Source organism: Monomorium pharaonis, chromosome 1 (assembly GCF_013373865.1).
Source record: "Monomorium pharaonis isolate MP-MQ-018 chromosome 1, ASM1337386v2, whole genome shotgun sequence".
In the NCBI taxonomy this organism is placed as follows: Eukaryota; Metazoa; Arthropoda; class Insecta; order Hymenoptera; family Formicidae; genus Monomorium; species Monomorium pharaonis.
The window spans coordinates 947,779-954,803 of NC_050467.1; the positions used below are offsets into that span (position 1 = coordinate 947,779).

The 7,025-nt window shown below is 34.8% G+C and overlaps 1 long non-coding RNA gene across 1 annotated transcript; it reads right to left on the bottom strand.

Moving 5' to 3' along the window:
* Nucleotides 1–3,177: 3,177 nt before the first annotated feature.
* Nucleotides 3,178–6,353, bottom strand: LOC114255033. Its single transcript, XR_003626364.2, has 2 exons — nt 4,902–6,353; nt 3,178–3,645 (listed from the first exon to the last, which is right to left on the bottom strand). It is a non-coding gene; the product is annotated as an uncharacterized LOC114255033 (long non-coding RNA).
* Between the last annotated feature and the right edge of the window lie 672 nt (nt 6,354–7,025).

The following is a 7,025-nucleotide window of genomic DNA, read 5'->3' on the forward strand; positions in this document are numbered from 1 at the left end:
ACACACACACACACACACACACCACGTATCGATATATGAGAACGCGAGCGCGCGCACACTTTGCACTCGCGCGCAATATTTCCATTGTCGGCGCTATAGGTAAGGACGACGCGTATGCGTTAAAATACACGTACATGGAAGTAGATTCACTCTCGCCAGCACAATTCTACGGCACAGCCGAACAAGAACTGCTGGCGGTGCGCGCGAAAATCCGCTACTTATGCCATGGGTGGGAAGAAACAGCGGAATGGAATCATGCGCTACGGCGCGGCGCCGTGCCGCGCACCGCACCGCACAGCACAACACCGCACCGCATCGCACAGCCTGCGGGGACTGCGGTTCGCCTTTGGACTCGCTATCCCAACTACCGCGAATCCGAAGAGCCAATCGCTGTGGCCACGTCGCAGCACCGCGTTCAAGCCGGAAGATTCATTTGGTTATGTAAAACCTGCATCGCGCTACAGACAAGATTACACATGATACACGCATCTGCACCTCTCTGTCAAGTTTTGAAGTTAAGTACAGACGATTCTCTGTATAGAGAAAAAGAGAGGATTTTTCCCTACTTTTCATAAATCATTTGATAAAAACCATAATCGATTTATAATGATGTAGTAATATACAGATAAAATGTATGTAACGTTATATTTATTAATACGAGGAATTATAAAATCGATTTTCTCATTCAAATTCCGAATTGCGGATCGTGATAATGTTCAGTAGCTATATATTTTCAAATGATCTACTGACGCTGCTTCGAAGTGTTTTTTGATTAGTCAAGTCATAAAATTTTTTGTTCTAATTGGTCAATCAAATGCTTCGAAGCATTTGTAGCGACAAGTAGATTGCACCTTTAGATAGCAAGATTCATATCGTCTTCCTTTTTTTAAGACATATTCTTTCTATTTTTTAACCTACATATGTTTTACTGGGTGATTAAATTTAATTTTATTATAATATTACAATGTAATTCAATTATAATTCCAATATTAAATCTGTAATCATAATGGATAATAAGAACTTTTCACACTTATTCGTATCAATGATATTAATATAAGTAATTTACAATTTTATTTTATCAATGTACATTTTACACACTGATTGGAAATAAAAGAAAAGATAGATATTTGTATACTTTTAATTTTTCTTTCTATATGTCTTTTAATTTCTCGCAAAATGTTCACGCAAAATGATCATTTAATGGCAAAGGCGATGGCCGAACCTTTGACCCATTTTTCTATCGATCTTGCCTGGTTCTGCATCTAGGGCGTCTCGACGGCCGCGGCCCCGGGCTGTCGAGATTTCCGCCACTCCCTGAACACGGAGTCCTCGAGCTGACCTCGCACTCTATTATATTTATATATGTTAAAATTATATCTAAGCTTTATTTTCTATACATATACATATATGTATAATGACCAAATTGATAGAAAAATGATTCCAATATAGATAAATCATATTTATGATAATTAAAAAGAAAAAGTACTTCTATATTATAAGAAATTAATAATAAAATAAATTGAATAACATAAATATGTATGTATTGTTATATATTTTACATATTTTTATGTATACTTGAAATTAAATTTATATAAATAGACTTACTTTTTAAAGCATTATAATTTAAAACATAAATTTTAATTACAAAAATATTGATATTAAAACCACGTAATACGATTAAAAAAAAATATATATATATATATATATATATATTATACTTTATTTACTTCAACTATACAGTTAAGGAGACTTGGTTTATTATAGTAGACAATATTTATTTTATACATCCTTTCATTCCTCCATACCTTCATATTGCTATTAAAAAATATAATGTATATATGTAAAAAATAGTTGGATATTATAAGAATTATATTTGTAAAACGATCCTTGAGGAATTAACTGCGTCTTGCGAAAATATTTAATCTTCCGTGATCCGCGTTCCGACTATATATGATTCGTCGAAAAGAGAGTGGGAGGGAGGAAGGGGAGAGAGAGTAAGAGAGAGAGAGAGAGAGAGAGAGAGAGAGAGAGAGAGAGAGAGAGAGAGAGCGAGCGGAATGCTTCGTTATCGTTGTGTTACGTAACACACGATGATTGCTGAACGAACATTGAAGAACCGACGACAATTAACAATTCAATAATTAAAGGATACTATTAATTCTTCTATCTTCATTGAACAAATTCCATAATTTAGTTACTTATTTACAAAGATTTTGGTTAAAGTGACAATGGCTCACTCCGAGACAAGACGTTTGGTATAACCGAATTATATTACTTAAAATACATCTAAAAAAATGTAAAAAATAGTAAAAAAGTAAATTCTTTTTCTTATAAATATATATTTTAAGTATTTATATTTATTTAGTTTTCGCTCTCTCTCTCTCTCTCTCTCTCTCTCTCTCTCTCTCTCTCTCTCTCTCTTTCGTGTGTATAATTTTGTATACAAACCAAAAAATTTACAATCTAAATGCAAGAACTTAACAGAGCCAAAAGGGTAGCATTCAGTCGTGACATGGTACAAACGGATGGCTGGAGGGGAAAAGAGGGAAGGGTTAGGCCGATTCGTAAAACGTCGGAACTCGCCGACCGTCCTATTTCTGCGCTCGGGAAAGTTCGTGCACTGGAGCGATCGCACACGAAGCGACAGAGATATAAGTAGGTCGTTCGTAGTCGCACGTGTCGTCCTTGACTCACATAGCGTGGCGCGCAGGCGCTCACTGTTGCCGCATTGCTGGTCGCTAGGGCTCTTTCTTTGTCGTCTGTGCACGTGTGCACGTATGTGTGCGCGTGTGCACGTATGTATACGTGCATGTGCTTTGTACGCTGGATCAAATACTTGTATGCGTACATGCGTTCGCGCGCTCGTTCGCGGATGGGAGCTTCCCGTTGCTCGATGGGTGCGCGTGCGCGTATACATGTATATAGGGTGTCTTAAAGAATATGTTTGCACGGGTGAAAGTTCTCTTCTTTCTTTTTAAGTCATTCTGCTCTTGAAGCATTTGCGGATCAAATTATCGCGAAGGGTACATGAAAAAAATCCAATTAGAAAAAGCCATATCTCCATAAAAAAAATTCTTTAAGCATTAACAAAATATTAAAATCTGGTTTTCTCACTATATAATTATCTCGCGTAGTATTTGTGCATAAACGATAATCGAAAGAGATAAAAAAGAAAGGTTATCAGAAAAGAGTTTTATTTCCTCTTCCTTATAGACAGTGGATGCGGTATACTTGAGCTAAGCGTGATGCAACGCCATGACAAAATTATACATGTTCGATTTTTTTCTTCATGTTCTGTTTCACTTATAACTTATAAACTATTAGTTGCTCGGGATTATTACAGAATAGTTAACGATAATAGAGTCTATAAGATAGATTTAGATACGACCTTTGTATTCCACCGCATTCTACAGTCGCGAGACTTAGCGACGGCAATTTACTATCGTTGTCAAGGACATTCTCGCATCATGAAGACTTCTGTACGTAGAATCTACTGTAGCTTAGCTTGGCTTTGGCATCGTAGCGTGAGTATTGATCGCAGCGGGAACTCAAAGGGGAGGCCACCACGTTGGGCTATTCGAACCCCAATTGGATCACCCTACCTCATGTGGCAGGCAACCAGAGGAGAATACGACCGGGAACAGCCTATTTTTCAATATGTTAGAAATGAGATTTATATATATATATATATATCTATTCTTGTTAGATATATAGTTTATTAAGCTCGCAAAATTTCCTATCGTTATTATACTAGAAATAGAACGTTATTTATTTTAGCCTCATTTTCAACATTCTAGACATTCGTATATAAATATATATATATATATATATATACGAATGTCTAGAATGTTGAAAATGAGGCTAAAATAAATAACGTTCTATTGCTAGTATAATAACGATAGGAAATTTTGCGAGCTTAATAAACTATATATCTAACAAGAATAGATACGCGTTTATTCCGAAATATAATCCAAATAATAATGATAAAATGATGTTAAATGACGTTATACGAACATACAATTAATATACAGTTACATTTGAATAGTTTGAGCTACCGTTGTGATATATTGAGTCGGTGTATAGTCTTCGATCAGGCAAAAAAATTGTACAACCAGCCTGACGATTATGAACTATACGATTTACCGTGGAAACTTGACAAATTAAATATCAAAAGGCTTGTTCTTTTTCCATTGGAGAAAAAGAAAAGATAAGATAAATTATGTATTAAGTTCAGTTCTATATTATGAAAAAAGAACAAATCTAAATTCTCCATTAATTATTAATCATTATTTGGAATAATTAAAATTAAGAAGCTGCTTAATGTATAATCTATTTAGTATCTTCCAATACTAATTCTATAAATATTAAATACAATTGGAATTATGTAAGAAATAAAAAATCAAAGCGATGTAAAGGACAATACATCAGGATAAATTTTAAAAAAGGTCTAAAATACAAAAAATCAAGATAAAAATGAATAAGTAAAAGGGGAAAAAACAGCAATGTATACCGAAGCTACATATCGATGCGCGAAGTTATAACTTCCTATAGGAAGATAACTATTAGTCCTAAAGGATATTCTTTAATAAGCGAAAAATACGACACAATAAAGGTACTTCGTGCCAATTATGCAATTCGATATCTATACTCGTATTCATCTCTTATTTATGCATTTTTCCTTATCCTTGGCGCCATATTCTAACGATCATTCTTTTTCTGCCATTTATAGGCTATTACAAATTGATGTTCTGTATTATTTTTGCGACTCGCAATTGTGAAAAATAAGAACAAAAATTAATAGCGGGACTTTACTTTTTAAATATAAAATATACATGCTTAAAGTGTAAAAAGGAAAAGGGATCAGAGAAAAGAGGGAGTTGGTGAACTTAACGTGCGCTTACGTATGTACACACACAGGCTTGTGCGATTTTTCTTCTTCGTTTATCAAAATTGTCACTATAGGATACATTTGTCTCTTCAAAATCTCTTCACATCGTTATGATTTCATACTTTAGCATGCGGTTACTCGCATAGCGACGTTCCTTAGATAAGCACATTCTTATCTACACGCGTGCTTACGTAAGCACCACTCGCGCAAACCCTCACGGATCCGCCTCGTTCACCTCTGCTGTCACTTATCTTTTCCTTTTCCTCGTATTCTTTCTTTCCTTATCGGCCTTCGCAGTTCTTCCTCGGAGTGTCGTAATCGGAATGTCCGAACTCGTCGTGATTTTATAATACAGAGTGTTCTCGTATTTTTCGACGGGTTTTTGTTTATCCTTTCTCATCAATTTGGTTTCTTTCAAGATAAATACTCTGTATGTATTAAGTAATGAGTAATCTATATTTAAAAAATCCCAAGTATCTCTAAATAGAGATAACACGTTTATAATCGAATTCAGACTGTTAACGATGTAACATTGAATTCTTTTTTCGTTTTTTTTTTTTTTTTTTTTAACAAAGAAAATATCTTGACTTTGAAATGATGTAATTCGTGTCAAGACGAGTGAATCAGATGAATCCTGACCATCTCGTTAATATTTCTGCATGTACTTTTGGTCGTATGTGATTTCATGATAAAAAATAAAAATGTAATGTGTGTGTATATATATTTGTATAAATTTTATGAATCTGTATGATTTGATATACCAAAATGTTTGGTCTTTTCTTTTGCTATTTACACAGAAAAAAATTATATAACATTTCCTACGATATGTAAGTTAATTTTGAAAAACATGAATTAATTACTTTCCAAAATGAGACAGATTGGTTTTACTTTCTTTTGTTAAACTTGGAAAATATGCTAGTTTCTGAGTCCATGCATCGTTATACAACGTACAAACCACATGTCCCATCCTTGCGTGACTAAAATACTAGAAGCACGTGGCCTTCTATTTTGTCAAATTAAATATGAATGCGAAAGAAATAGACGAAATCTAGGCAATGCAAAACGGAGATAAAAGAGAATAATTACAGAAAAGTTAAGGCTAGAGTAAAAAGAAAAAGAGAAGAGATCGACGGATAGAAATTTACACAATGTTGAGGAAAGGACGGAAGAAAATAAGTAGAAAAGAATAAAAAAGATGATGAATAGAATGAGAGAAGAATTGATGTTGATGGAAACGGAAAGATCGACGAGATTAGGACAGAGAGAGAAGAATGAATGAGATTGGAACTGAAAGTGATAAAAAGAAAGAAAGAAAAATAGAAAGATATATGACGAGGAAACGAACGAATAGAGCAAGCAATAAAAAGAGACATATCTAGGTATATTTTGAAGTAGAAGAGAGGAAATCAAGAGTGAGTGAGTGAGTGAGTGAGTGAGAGAAAGAGAGAGAGAGGGGGGGAGAGGGAGAGAGGGGGGAAGAGAGAGAGAGAGAGAGAGAGAGAGAGAGAGAGAGAGAGAGAGAGAGAGAGAGAGAGAGAGAGTGTGTGTGTGTGTGTGTGTGTGTGTGTGTGTGTGTGTGTGTGTGTGTGTGTGTGTGTGTGTGTGTGTGTGTGTGTGTGAAGGGGGGTGACAGTGAGAAGACGGCAGAAAATAGGACGGGAAGAGTGAGTTCTTGAAGGGGTCGATACTTGGCCGAGTTGCTGATGAGAGTGGTGTGTAACAAAGGAAACGAGTAACGAGAATCCCTAATAAAGTGTATTTCTTCGAACGATGCAATAACTTCTCTTTCGCACGATAAATTAATTATCATGAAAATATAATTAAATAAATGTATGAATTGTGGAAAGCCAACCTATGTAACCTGTATAATTTATCAAACTTTTATATTTAAAATAGTGAATCATTTAGCGTCTAACATATGCCAGATTATCTTTTTAAAACAAAAATATTTAGAAGATTGTAATGATCCCGCACCAACCAAGCACACATTTAATAAGATTATATGGTTCATGATATATATTACTCGATTAATGACATCAATTATTGTTCAATAGCGTGTACCTAATTGTCGCGTGACTTTGAGATTGAAAGTGAGCGATGCTTGATGAATCGTTACAATGGTTTAATTCCTTGCGGC